Genomic DNA, 15551 nt, shown 5'->3' with positions numbered 1-15551 from the left:
TTATCTGTTTAAACATTTCTACAATTTTTTTCTACCTAAGTATTGTTGGTAGTGTAGCATTGTCCATGCTCAGGCTTGTGTTTTGGGCCCAGTTGTTTATTAGAGGCTGTGTGTCTAAGCACATGTCCCAAGTCATCATAGCTTAGCCAAGGCCAGTATAGCATTTCAGGGAGAGTGAATTGTTTGTGGTCATTGACTGACTTGGGTTGCCTGGACTATGCCTTGGAATAAGCACCTCTTTGGTTCTTTCAAGCTTTTTTAAAGTTGTTTCAGGTTTCAACTTTGTTACTTAGAAGTTAACTTGTGACTGTTTCTGCCATTTCACACTGAGCTAATCGGAGGAAGTCGGAGGAAGGGCTCTGAGCTAACAAATCTGAGATATATAACATTAAGTATGCTATTTTTTGTTTATTTCTGAGTTATTTATAGCACTTTTATTTTACTCACTGTGTGTGAGGTATTAAGTAGAATTTTCTACAATTGTTAAGCATCTGGTTGGGTTTGTTTGTTCTTATTTTTGTTTCCCACCCTCTTTCTCTCTTGGTGTCCTGTTTTTATACGTGGTGGCTTTGCAGTTGCCTGCCCCTACTTTAAATTTGATCTGGGACACTCCTCCCAGTCTATTGTTATTACCTCATTTTAACTATTCCAGGGAGAACATTTGAGAAGGCCACCACAGTTAGCTTCTGCTCTTCCTTTCCCCTTTCCACTTTACAAAAAAAAAAAAAAAAATATATATATATATATATATATATATATATATCTATATATATATTTTTTTTTTTTCTAAGCTTGTTTCCTGCCTTTCCTATAAGTTGTCTAGTCCAGATACAGATTTGCTGTATCCAGGACTGTTTGTAAGCTTCTGAGCTCCAAAGCCTTTCTGTGTTGGAGGGAAGCCTTCTAGCTTAATTTTTCTACTGAGAACTAGCCAGTTTTCTACTTTCAGCACTCAAATCTGTTTATTTGAGCTCAGCACTTGTTCAGAACTCATTGTAAACACTAAATAAGCTACAAATTACTATAACACTCAACTTTCCTCACTTGTCTACAGGAAAACAGTTTTTAGTACTTAATAAATAAGCACCTATCCAGGCATGTCTAAGGGTCAGCTCTCGGTGTTTTCTCCTGTCTACCTGATGAATCTGGGCATTTTGGGGCACTGCAGCAATTGCCTCATGTACACAGACAACCCTCTCCTCCAACCATCCAACACTACAACCTGTGAGATATGCACTTATATAACCAAACTGGAATTAAAGCTCTCTTCACCCAAGACTGGACTAGACAGTCAAGAGGAGAAGGTAAACACTTGCACCACACCACACTCATCACATAGTCCCTCAAAACCTACACCACCAAAACACACACATAGAAACACAAAACACACACCTACATTCGTGGAGGCTCTCAAAAAAACCTACCCAAGCAACAGGGACTTCCAAAGCAGAAACGCAGGCAACCTCCACCCCTCAACACAACCCAAATGACACATAGCCCACAAACTCAGTGTGCCTCTCAACCACAGTCCATAAGGCATAACAACGTACCTAACACTGTAGTCATAGGTGACTCTATAGTCAGGCACGCTGATGTTCCACTCACCAGGTTAAACAAGGAGAAAGTCACTGTCAGCTGACTGTCATGTGCCAGGATCCGCCACATAACGCATGCACTCAGGTCACTCCACAGCAAGTAAAAATATGACTCTGTCATTGTACATGTTGGTGTGAATGACCTGAGACATATTTCCCTGGACTGCATAAAAAGAGACATGGAGGAGCTTTCTGATCTTGTAGCCCAGGCAGGTATAACCCTAGCCCTGAGTAGCATCTTGCCATCACCCAGAATGATACCACAGTACAAGGACAAAATTATTGACTTCAATTGTCTAAGCTTCTGGTGTCATTCTAAGGGGATTCAGTATCTGTCTGCGTGGAATGACATGATCGACAAACCATGATGCTTTGCTAGAGATGGCCTGCACCTGTCGCCCTTGGGATTCCGGATATTGGCTAAGGCTCTTGCCACCCCTATAGTGCCTCTTTTAGGCAAGATTCAAATGACAAATTCACCACCGTAACAGGTACAAGCAAGCAAAATCTGAGGGTAATGCTACTCAGTGCTAGAAGTCTAAACCTCAAAATGCACTCACTCAAGGCACTCCTTAAATTGGAGAACATCGACATCTGTGCAGTGACAGAGACCTGATTCAAGGCTCCAGAGAGCACCCCTGCATTACCAGGCTATAATTCATACCACACCTTTCGGCCACCTAACTTTGCCCAAAGCACTAAAGGCGGAGGCATGTCCATATTCATTAAGGATGTCCACACCTCCAGGCTAATTGCTCAGCATAATGCATCTGAGATTTTCCAAGTGCAACTAACTCTGGGCAAGACCGCAATGCAAATTGTAGCTTGCTACAGATCCCCCACCATGCCCCAGGATTCCCACTTCTCATTTCTTGATACACTGGAAAATATTAGGGTACAACCTAACACCTTAATAATCGGCGATTTCAATGACCCCATCATTAACTGGGAAAACTACTCATGTACCAACTCTTGTGCTCAATGTTTTCTGGAATTCATAAATTCCAATGCCTTGGATCAACCTATCCACACCCCCACCAGGGGCAGCAATATCCTAGACCTGGTCATTACCAACATGGGCAACCGATGTTCCACACCAGAGGTCAATTCTTCGTTGGTCAGATTATACCATAAGCAAATCACCCTAGACATCCACATCCCAGCCCCACCCCCCCATTAGAGAAACCACTGTAAAAAATTTCTCCAAAGCCAACTGCACGCTTCTTAAGACAGAAGTGGCAAACTTCACGACACCCATGCTGACGGACAATAGAGATACAACTGCTGAATCCTATACAATTGCACTTTATAAGCACTTACACGAGTGCATGGGTCGTGCAATCCCTAACAGAACCAAGATGCTATCCTCCAAAAAAAGGAAGCCAATCTGGTGGTCCCCTGCTATAAACAAACTCTACAACAGAAGAAAGAAACTGTTGCAAAAAAGAGTAAATTCCCATGATTGGAGGAACTCTGTGGTCAGCCTCAGTAAGAAGTTGAGATCCCTCATAAAATCCTCCAAAGCTAGTTACAAAAACAAAATCTCCACTGATTCTAAAGACAACCACAAAGCATTCTATAGCTATGTCAAGAATCTCAATGGCAGCACTCAGATCTGCTCTGAGTTGCAGCACAATGGCAATAAATATACAGAACCAACTGATATTGCCAATATCCTGGCAGATAGATTCAGTGCTAACTTTACCCCTCTCTCATCCCCTAAAGAGCCCATCTCTATACCGGAAGAATGCAAAGTACCCGTAATCACGGCTGCACAGGTAAAAAACACACTCTCCAAAGCCAAGAATACAGCATCCATGGGACCTGACAACATCCCAGGCTGTGTTCTACATGAACTACAGAACAAACTGACACCCCACCTAAGTACCATGTTCAATCATAGCCTCACCTCAGGCTTTGTGCCCACTGAATGGCGCACAGCAACGGTTATCCCACTCCACAAAGGGGCAGCCACCACGGACCTCGGGAACTACCGCCCCATTAGCCTGACGAGCCTGATCTGCAAGGCTATGGAGCGTATCACCACGGAACGTTTAAACAATGACATTGGTAATCTCCAAACTCTGGACCCTACCCAGTTCGGGTTTGTAAAAGGCAGATCATGTCTCCTAAACCTGACAGACTTTTTTGAAGCTGTCACCAAAGCTGTAGATGAGGGTAAGGTTGTACACACAGTCTATATAGATCTCGCCAAGGCTTTCGACACCATCCCCTACTCTGGAATTATAGACAAACTCACTAAACTAGGTATAAATCCCTATGTCACAAGATGGGTTGCCAACTGGCTCACTGACCAAACCCACACTGTGAAAGTAGCAGACTCTAAATCCAACTTCAGACCAGTGACAAGTGGAGTACCACAGGGTTCAGTCCTAGGTCCTCTCCTGTTTGGTATCTACTTCTCTGAAGTACAGGCTAACACAGAAGATCTTTGGCTAACAAAGTTCGCGGATGACTGCAAACTAGGAGCCATAATCAAATCTCCTAACGATGTGGATATCCTACAAAAGGGCCTCACTGAGACAGATGCCTGGTGTCAAAGCCATGGCCTCAAGCTCAATGCCAAAAAGTGCGTTGTCATCCCTTTTGGTAAAAGCTCTGTACCCATGAACTACCACATAGGCGGTAGTCTACTTAACACCAAAAGTGTGATAAGAGACCTTGGGACACAGGTGGACAGTAGTCTCTCCTTTGATAACCACATCGCCACAGTAGTCAGGAAATCCTTCTATGTGGCACACCTCATCACAAAAGGTTTCTCATCCAGGAAAAAATAAGTCATTGTTCCCCTCTACTCGTCAATCATTAGACCCATTATAGAGTACAACGCCCCTTGTTGCATGTACCTCACAAGACATCTACAACAACTGGAAAGGCCACAGAAATACCTCACAAAGAGGATTACCGGCCTCAAACTGATGCCCCACGCAGACCCTCTCAAAAAACTCCAGCTTTACTCTGTCGCATATCGCCTACTCCGAGGCGATCTCTGCTTAACATACAAAGCTATGTCAAACCCAGAGTAGAGTTGGTTTAGACTTTGATTTCCATTTTCTAGTAATTGTTTTTTTGGCAGGCATCATAATTAGACTCAGCAAGGCATTACTATGTTTAGGCAATTCCGATTTTGTATCACAGCTGAAAAAAATCATTTAAGTTGCACCAATTTGCTCATCCAGCATCTCCAACAGAACAGTCTGCAGGGAATCTTTAAAGTCTGCCAACTCATTATACTCCCATAAAATATGTTTTCCAGTTACCTCTTTCTTCCTCATTACACATCCAACATTTGTGGACCTGAGGAAAAATTCTTTGGAGACTACTTGGGGTATAAAAATAGCTATGCAAACAATTCCAAGCAAAGATCATAAGTCTTTTAGATTTTGTTGCATATTTGGGAGACATACATATATTCCTCCCTTTGTTTCTTTGTGAATTACTTATCCAGTTTCTCTTCTCAATCATTTCTCATCTCCTCTGATTGATTCTTATAGTTATCATGCAATGTTTTATAGGCTCTACTAATTATTCCATGGGAAGTTGTCCTGTCTCGCCTTCATTCTTGACTGATGCGATCCTCAGTTCCGACTCGGCACCACTTTCTAAATCTCAAGGTCTTCAGTTAGCTCGTGGCTCCATCCCATTCCCATTATGCTGTAAGGCATTCCCCATATCTCGTTTGCCACTGAAATGGATCGAGTCATCGGAAGCTAGCTCTGGCTAAGTCTGAAAGTGTTTTTCTCTTTATCGCGTTGTAACACTTTTGTTAAAGTTTATTTTCCTTTTGATACAAATATTTTGTTAGTTGGCCTTGTTTAGGCCCTTTTCAAACCCTATCCCTGTTTGGTAGTGGCTTTTCTGAGTGAATGTTTACATTTAGATAAGATTTACAATATATATTGCTTATATAGTGAAATTGTTAGATAGCTGTTTTTTTTTTTCTAGTATCAACATGCGAGTGTTCTCAAGTTGTTAATCTTAGTGTATAGCGTGTTTTAGGCTTTAGTGTATGAGTGTCTTTTATATTTATGACTTTTTCCACATCAGCTGTGTTCCTTATGCTTTACTGTGTGTCCCTGATTTCATAAGATTTGCCCTTTTCTATTAGAGGGCTATAACCTGTGTGTCTTTTTCTACTGCATTTATGGTGTTTATTGTTATATAGATATAGGTAAATACTATAGATATTGTGGTCAACCCATTTTTTATTAGAGGGTTCTCATTACATGCATATTGTTTTGTTAACACTGCTTTTAAGGTGTATTTCTATGATTTGTTTCCTTTTTCTCTAGCTCGCCTTTTATTAAGAGCTCACAGCCTGTTTAAGTTAGAAGGTTTATATCTCTCTGCTGATATTGTGAGTTTTGTTGAAAATGACTAGCAAACAATCAAAAGATGCTAAGGAGACCAAGGTCTTCGGATTCAAAAGATGCCTAAAGTGTTGACAAAAGAGGTCGATCACAGACGGTCACATTGAATGTGTATACTGTTTAGGAGCCTTGCATTTGCAGGAAAGTTGTTCTATTTGTCATTCTTTCAGCTGAAGGGTGCTACATGAGCAAAAGAATAAGTTGATACTGAAGGGTTTGCTAAAGTCTTCCTTTGCTGAGGATCTGGATAAGGGTCAAACTCCTTTAAAAAAAGCCTCTTCACCTTCATCTAAGTCTGATAAAAGCTCAAAGAGACCATTTTCTGCTTCATCAGATGGTTCAGAGCCATCAAAAAAGATAAAAAAAAGTCTTGGAACCAACAATCTTGACTCAAACTTCTACCTCGCCTCCATCTGTGTCAGGGCCGATGATAGTTAGAGCTAGGAGCCGATCACCTGTTTTGGATCCATTGTCTCCTACGCTCAGATCCTCAGTATTACTTCCTGTGGCATCACCAGCGCCATCCTCTCATTCTTCCAGAAGTCTGTCAGATTTGGATATGGATCTCTTGGTGCAGAAGCTTTTGAGGATACCAGCTCTATCAAAAATTTTATTTGAACTGACCCCCCAGGCTTTGGATCTGACCAGACCAGTTCTCGCTACTTCGATTCCTCCTCCGACCCCTACTGTGGCTTTGCAGCCGGAACTTGTGGAGCTGATCGTTATGTACCCCGTGGCTCTGAGACCATCTTCGGCTCCTACCGCTTAGACTACCTTGGCGCCGACTGAGGTGTCTAGGGGCCGTCGGCTCCAGGGAGGATAGCCGGACCGAGTTTTTATTGGTTCCAAGTTTACCTCTTGGAGCTTCGGCTCGGATGAGTTCGGCTTCTACCTCGATCTCGGAGTCGTCTCTTGTGGCTCCGGACGGGACTTCTGGTTCCCCAGAGCTGGAGTTCTCCTTGGGTCATGGGAAGGGGGCCTTTGTGGTCATGAGGTGAGCTTTGTCCTCATGGGCATTCAGTCTGTTAGAGCCTACCATTCCTCCCCATAGGGCTTTGGTAGCCGCTTTTGCAGTATCTGGCACACAGCGTAGAGATCCAAAGCCTCATGAAGCCCCACAGGGCGAGCCCTGCTCTTCGGGAACTTCCCCAGAAGCCCCATCTGAGAAGGCACCCTGAAAGAAATTATGTAATAGGAAACATCTGGACTCCCCTGAGGAGTCATTGACATCGGGCATGGACCTCAATGAATCAGAGGCGTCCCCACAGTCGCCTTATGAAAATGTTTAATTTACAGACAACTTGGAAGTTCATAAGCAAAGAGAAGGCTGGAAGGCCATTAACCCCTCTAAAGAGGAGTCTGTGTACATGAAGGCTTTCGGTTCTTGACGTTCCACCTCTTGAGTTTCTCCACCTTTCAACGAACTCATGGAATTGGTTTGTCAAAAGGTGTGGGAGTCTCAAGATACAGTGCAACCTGTCCCTAGGAGGCCTAATAAGTTTATCGCTGCATCAGAGGACAAAAATTTCTGACTAAAGGAGTACCTGCAGATGCTATGATGGTGGCGGCGGCCACCAAAAAGGAGTTATCTGAGACGTCCACATCTGTCCATCCACCGAACAAAGAGTCACGTGTGATGGACAGGTATGGGAAGCGCATGTTCTCATCAGCGACCTTTCCATTGCGGTCCCTGAACTACCTTACTAATTTTACAAGATTGCAGAGAGATCTCCTAAAGGAGCTTGGAAATGCTGTCCAGGGTAATGTAGCTGCGGGGGTCTCAGAAAAGGTAACCTCCCAGCTTTCTACCCTAAATTCAGTAGTCAACTCATCCATGAGGCTCATTTCGTATGCAGCCGATGGAGCAAGTAGGTCAGCGAGTTCTGGAATTGCCCTTAGGAGACATTCCTGGATTCGCTTGCGTTTATTTGTGGAGCCTTTCAAGTCATCCTTCATTAATACCCCTTTTGATGGCTCGACACTCTTTGCGCCCAAAGTTAAAGAAACACTGACCAGGAGTGAGCAGGAAGGGAAGACTCTCTCTGCCATTGGAGTCCATTTTTCTACTCCTTCAAGACCCTATCCTAAGAGTCATAGGGGTGGAAAGATGTGGTTTCGCAAATGCCAGACAGCCTTTCAAGGCACATGTGGTGAACCCCCCTCCAGGGGCAGAGGAGGGGAAAATAATGGAAGACGCCAGCCACGTGGCAGAGGGGGTCCGCAAAATCAGGGTGACCGGGAATCTTTCTTTGGCAAACCCTTCCAATGTTCCTGAAAGGAAACCCGACAGTCCAGCTCTGGAGGCAGTTTGTTCTTGTACCCAGACGCCTGGCTAAAAATCACAAAAGACAACTGGGTACAAAGGATCATATCCAGAGGTTATTCTGTTCCCTGTTCCAACCCTCTCCCAACCATGAGAAGGATTCCAGATGTTCCACCCAATCACAGGAATCAAGCAACCACCGAAATCCAAAAGTTGCTAGACAAAAGAGTTATCCAACCATTCCCCACAGACCAGATAGGATCCGGAACTTACTCAAAATTCTTCTTAGTTCCAAAGAAAGCAGGGGACTGGAGACCAATGCTGGATGTCAGCATCTTAAAGAAACAAGTAAAGAAGACAAAGTTCCGGATGGTCACACTACAGTCAATTCTTCCCCTTCTGGGAAAGGACAGTTGGATGTGCTCTATAGATCTCCAGGATGTGTACTGCCTCATAAAATGTACAGGCCATCCAGGAGTCACTTGTGCTTCTGGCTAGGACCCAGTCACTACCAGTTCTGAGCACTGCCCTTTGGACTCACTACAGCCCCCAGAGTGTTCACCAAATGCATGGCAGTGGTTACGGCTCACCTAAGCAGTGCAGGATTCCAATAGACAACTGGCTGCTTACCGCCACCACCAAGCATCTACTGTTACAAGCAAGAGACAACACTTTGAACCTGTGTACTCAACTAGGGATCACAATCAATTATGAAAAGTCTGCCTTATTGCCGTCTCAGCATATCGCCTTTATAGGTGTAAAACTAAACTCTGTAACAATGATGGTAAATCTTCCGCAGGAAAGGATACAAACCCTTCGTACACAAGTTTGAGACTTGCCTTTGAGAAGGAGAATTCAAGCAAAAACTGTTCTCAAAGTATTAGGCATGATGGCAGCAACAGTCACCATACTCCCCATAGCCCGGATGCATATGAGAATTCAGCAATGGCTTCTTTTCACCCAGTGGTCAATGCAGGAACTTCCAATGTCCTACCAGATAATTCTGACAAACTCTTGCAAAAGAGACCTAACCTGGTGGCTAATGTCAGAACAAGTCACCATAGGTCCTCCTTTCACTCTACCTCCCCCATCAGCCATAATGACCATGGACACTTCCCAGATAGGGTGGGGGTGGGCATTATCAGGGAAAGACCGCCAAGACACTTGGGAAGAACACGAGGCTCACCTGCACATTAATGTACTAGAGATGCGAGCAGTGCTTTTGGTGTTGCAAGCATTCCAGCACTCTCTTCCTCTAGGAACAATAGCAGTCCAGATGGATAACATGTCAGTTGTATGGTACATAAACAAGGAGGAACCAAGTCTTTCTCGCTTAGTTGGGAGGCCCTCAGAGTATGGCAGTGGGTGACCTCATCCCAGCACTTTCTCATAGCAATGCATATCCCGAGGAAATCCAACATAATAGCAGACAAACTCAGCAGGGCAATTCTAATGCCCCACGAGTGGTCCCTGAAGCAAGAAGTGGCAGAAATGATTTTTCGTAAATGGGGCCAGCCTTGCTGCGATCTTTTTGCCCCGTCCACAAACACAAAATGCAGTAGCTACTTTGCCCTTATCCCCCCTCAGGGGTACTCACCAAGGGATGCACTTGTACACAATTGGCCCCTGAGTCTCCTTTATTCTTTTCCCCCTTTTCCACTGATTCCCAAGGGACTTCAGAAAGCCAGTTCACTGGGAGGAACATAGCACCATACTGCCCTTGTCAAATTTGGTTTCCCTTCCTACAGCCTCATCTACAGGACAAGCCTTGGATCCTGGACCCAGTACCAGATCTCCTGACACATTCTTCAGGGGCTTTTCATTCCTCTCTTTCCACCTTCAGGTTGACAACTTGGCTGCTCCGATTCCCAAAATAGCCAGGTCACAAAATCTTTCATCTGCAGTTCAACATATTCTGATTTCTTCTCACAAATCATGTACTAGGAAATTGTACCTCAGTAAATAGAAGAGATTTTCTCTCTGGGCATCGCAGAATCATATTGATCCATATTCAGCACCCATATCATAATTTTTGACTAAACTTTTTAATGAAGGAGCTGCGGCAGCTACTATCAGAGTTCACTTAGCAGCTATCTCAAATTTTCATATGGGCAATGAAGATTCAAACATAATGTCTCACAGGCTGGCTAAAGCCTTTCTATTAAGACCATATATCAGACCGTCATTACTACCATGGAATCTCAACTTTCTTTTGTCCAAAATAATTCTTCCCCCTTTGAACCTGCATCGTCATGTGACTTGAAATTTCTAACTTGGAAAAATGCTTTTCTGGTGGCTATCACTTCAGCCAGAAGAGTATCTGAATTCCAAGCATTATCCATTAAACCTCCATACATGCTGTTTCACAATGATAGAGTTTCACTCAGGACAAACCCATCCTTTTCACCCAAGGTTTGCTCATGACCTACCAGTATTCTTCCCCAAGTACGGCAATAAGAGAGAGTACATGCTACATCAGTTGGACATTCACAGATAACTGCGCTTCTGCCTACATAGAACAAAAGACTTTAGAAAATCTGATCAACTTTTTGTATCTTGCTCAGAAAATAAAAAAGGTCTTCCACTAGCAAACTACTTTATCAAACTGACTGTCTTAGTGCATTTTGTTTGTATATAATTCAGCAAATAAAAAACTACCACAAGGAATCAAAGCACATTCCACAAGGGCAGTATCTACTTCCTCTGCTTTCCGTGCTAGGCTACCCATAGATACTATTTGTGCGGCAGCTACATAGGCTAAGCCTCATACCTTTATCACTCATTACAAAGTAGATATGGCCTCCAGGGACAGGGCCTCTTTTGGCTCCACTGTTCTGATGAATATACTCCCTTGAGCCACCCAAGAAGAAAGATGCTAGGGACACTGTCCCATCAGTCAAGAATGAAGGCACGATAGGACAACTTCACATAAAGAAGTTATGTACCTACCATAATGTTCCATGTGAGTTGTCTATCTCACCCTTCATTCTTACGTCCCACCCACCTAACCCCCTTCCTTGCTTTCTGGGAGAATAAGAGGTTGTTTTTTTCCATTTGGCTATTGGTCTTTGACCATCTTCTAAGTCTGGTAAAGGCATATACTTGGTTTAGATATCTATTTTCATTTAATATAAAAAAGATCTAGAGAATGCCCTACAGCATCATGGGATAGGGATGGAGCCACAAGCTAACTGAAGACCTTGAGCTTTAGAAAGTGGTGCTGAGCTGGAACCGAGGATCGGTACTGAACCCATCAGTCAAGAATGAAGAGCGAGATGGACAACTCACATGGGGCATTATGTTAGGTACATAACTTCTTTTTTCCTTAATGGCAACTTCTGTTCTAGATTCTACTAAAAACCCTAACAGTGGTGGTCTTTTATTTAGGACCCCCCCCCCCCATTTCGTTCTCTTTGCCTATACTCTGATATCAATCCTTGACAGGGCAGGCAATCTCAAACCTGCAGTCCATATAAGTTCTTGGCATCTCCCCATTCTATTACCTTTCCCTGTTTAGTTATTTGCTCCCAATACTTTGGTTCCTTTGCCAGTTTTCTCCAAAAAGTCCAGCCCCCTCTTGCTTATTGTCTGTATCCCTAATTGCCTTCATCCCTATTGGCAGAATCTCCTTTCTCCATTCCTGTGCTGGCTTAGTTCTTAGAATACTTTGTGCAACTTTATGTATATAATATTCTGCATGATTATTGTTATTCTCCTTAAAGGTCTGCATCCAAAATCCCAGTGTCTCATTGTTACTTGAGCTTCTTCCCTGTTTCATCATCATCTCTTTCCATTTTGAATGATAGTTTTTTGCTTGTGCTGTGTATTGGAGCTTTAACTGTGTTGCTCTGAAATACCCCATAAAATATGGTAATCTCAGTCCACCCTGTTCTGTTGGAAGAATAAGCTTATCCCACTTGACTCTTGCCAACTTCCCCTCCCAGATAAGATCCTTCATCTTTTTATTGATTGCTATCCACAATTTCTCCTTTGGTTGATAAAAATGTGCCTGACCTGTGTATAAGACTAAAGGGACTAAAAACATTTTAACTGCTTGGACCTTACTATCGATATCCATATAACAGAGCTTCCATTTTCTCAGTTTTTGTATTATCTTTTGTTTAGGCTATTCCAACATATCCTTAGCTGTCACACCAGAATCATTTTTAATCCATACTGCTAAATACTTGATTTTATCATGTCCTCATAAGTATGGATATTGCTGAACCAAATCTTATGTGGGTACATAATTTACCAGTATTGCCTTTATTTTAGCTTCATTAATTTTGTATCCCGAAAAGATTTGAAACTGTCTCAGTATGTTCCACAGCACTGTATCAGGTATAAAATAATGTCATCTGCAAATAGACATTCAAAGATATAATTGGCATGGTACTCAAGAAAAGATGGTCCTGAGTCCCTTATTTTATTTGCCAGTGGTTCTAATTATAGTGCAAATAACAGAGAGAGAGGACATTCCTGCCTGGTTCCTCTGCTCAAGCAGAGATTATCAGAGAGGACCCCACCAACTTTAATTTTCTCCTCCAGTCCCTCATATATCCTCCTAATCAACCTTATAAGTTTATCAGTCAATGCAAATGCTTCCATTGCTCTGACCATAAAGTCCCATCCCAGCTTACTCTGTCAAATGCTTTCTGTATAAAAGACCCACCAACAACAGTGGTATTTTCTTACATTCGGCTTTCCTCTGGATCATCTGTGTTCTGTCAAATATTTGCCTCCCCTCCACAAAACTATATTGATACATATCTATCAATTTTGGCATCACTTTTACCCTTCTTTTAGCTGCTATAGACAAAAACTTTTTATAATTACAGTTTAGTATTTAAATGAGCCAGTATGAAGCTGAATCTGATGGATCTTTACCCTCTAAACCTTTACCTTACTAAATATCCTTTTACAATAAACATCGGAGTTTCAGTCACAGGAAATATTACAAATAGCACAGATGGACAGGTTCACAGAGTTACAGAAAAACAATAGTTAACTAATCTCAATATATTTTCTTGAATGATCTCAAGCGTTACTACTCCATGGTCATTTACTAGAGCAAGGCAAGATGAAGTAGATGAATGATCCTTAGATGTCGGATTCCAAAAACAGACTGCCCTGAGACTCAGTGTCACCTAGTATTAAACATTTTTAGTGATGAATTACAGAATGACATCACATACATTTGGTCATCTGACTTCTGGTTCCAGTGCAACCTGCCCATTGCTAGAAACTGCCAGGATTTAAAACCTTTGTGTCAGTAATACACAGAAAACCTTGCTAAGATCTGTTGCAGCTCCTGAAAGTCATAAAACCATAAAACACTTTCACTCTTCCCACAGAAGCTAATAAACCATAGTTCTAACAGACATTGTGTCTTTGGCTTCATTCAAAACTGTGAGATAACATTTTTATGGCCTAGGCCCTGTAATCTAATTTCTTACTATTTTCAAAGTTTGAGATTAACCTCTTCTCTTCCAGTATCCTGTGTTAAAACATATACATTTAAATAGTTACAGTAATGTGTGTACATTTCTTTTTCTGTCCGGCAGGGCACACTGTTGATACATTTTAACAAAAAGCAGCTTTACAGATACATTTTTCAACACAAGCATCTGTACAAATCAGTTTGGTATATAAATGACATATAATTTTTTTACAAAATTACAGCTAGCTGTGCTGGCATATGTTGCACATCCACTGCGCTACTTCTCCTGGCATAACTGACAATACCTCACATCATCAGAAGTATTATTAAGAAAAGAAATTGTTTTGCTTACAGTTAAGTTTCTCCCTCCTCTTCCTCTCTCCTGAGTGGTTTTCCTAAGATTAATGGCATGATGAAGGGCATATGCTTTAGAGTCCCCTACAAGTTTAACAAAGTCCAATATTTCCAGATTGTTTTTCTATTCTTGTTCACCTCCTTCTCCCAACCCAGTCTCTGCTTCCTTTCCAACGTACTCTCGATTCTTCTAGTCAGCTGTTGTGCTTTTTCTCTCTCTCTCAAGCATTTTCCATTGACACACTGGAAAATGTTTCACTGACATAGTCGCTCTGTGGTCTTTATTACCAGAAGGACAAGAAGCAGACTCTCCTTCTGTTTCACTGCTCATTTTTGAACAAACTTTTGTTAGTTCTTCCATAGCATGTACTTCATCAAAAAATGATTTTGTTCCTCCAGGAAAAATATTTTGAAGATAGCTTGGTACAGCAGTTTGAATCTCATGCCTGCTTCTTGACATTCCCTGACTAATGGGATACATTTACTCCTTGTCTTCCTGGTGTACAGTGAGTAGCCATTCTCCACAAATACTCTGCTGTCTCCCACTTTTAGTATTTTGCCCTTCTGTCACAGTTTTGTCAGAATCAACTCCTTCTGCTGGTAAGATTGCTTCTTTACTGTTAAAGGTATAGGTTGTTTTCCTATAGCCAGGTTTGGACCATACACACAATGTGCCCTTTCTATTAACAATTCATGTTGTGCAATACCAGTCCAGTCGCTTGTTTGCACTTTCATAAAAGTCTGTTCATTTCAGCTTCTCAGGTACAGCAGAAAATTTCAGGTTTTCCCTAAGTGCTGTGTCCTCTAATTCTATTATTTTTTAAACATCTCCTCTTGTGCAGTCTCATATTCAGCCAGCCTTTTCTTCATTTTGACCTCTGAGTTTTGCAGTTTTATCTCCTTATCTGAATATCTTTTTTAAAGCTTCTTCCATTTTTCCATCTTTTTATTGTTTGAGTTGATATACTCCATCTGTGTTTCATTTATTTTAGTCAGGTCTGGGTGCAGTTGCCTTATACTTTGCTCTAGGTTGCTGGAAGTCATGTCTGGATCTAGCACTGCTTTTTGTTAAACAGCTACAATACTTTTCCCAGTCGGTCTGTTTTCATCGCCTTCTGTTTATGATTTTCCTTGAAATCCTCTATTTCTTTTTTCCTGGCATTCAGGCAGTGCACTTACTAGCCAGTTACTGAAATTTACCCAGAAATCGTCTTCCACTGGCTTTCTATGCTAAGTTTCTATTTTCACAATGGGAGAGCTAGAATTAAGTTGTTACTCTGTGTTCAGCCATCTTGAAGTCCCATTTTCCTAGATGTTAATATACATTTCACCCACTCAGTGTTACACTTGGCTAAACCTCTGTCACCTCATTCTCATTTTTTTCCTGCATAACTCACATTGTTACCTCACAAACATAAATATGTCTCTGACTACCCTTTCTAGTTACAACCTTTATGATATTTACAATCACAATATCCTTTCACTGTGAACTCTCAGTAACCTCCCGA

General features: G+C 42.1%; 1 protein-coding gene across 2 annotated transcripts in view; it reads left to right on the top strand.

Moving 5' to 3' along the window:
* The window catches only part of WDR7 (WD repeat domain 7), a 3592087-nt gene that overhangs the window by 12915 nt on the left and 3563621 nt on the right, over positions 1 to 15551 (top strand). The gene's annotated exons all lie outside the window — the stretch shown is intronic.

This window comes from Protopterus annectens, chromosome 1.part1 (genome assembly GCF_019279795.1).
Source record: "Protopterus annectens isolate FY-2018-M chromosome 1.part1, PAN1.0, whole genome shotgun sequence".
NCBI lineage: Eukaryota > Metazoa > Chordata > Ceratodontiformes > Protopteridae > Protopterus > Protopterus annectens.
Note: the sequence above shows the minus strand (reverse complement) of the source record. Positions and strands in the feature narration are given on the sequence as shown.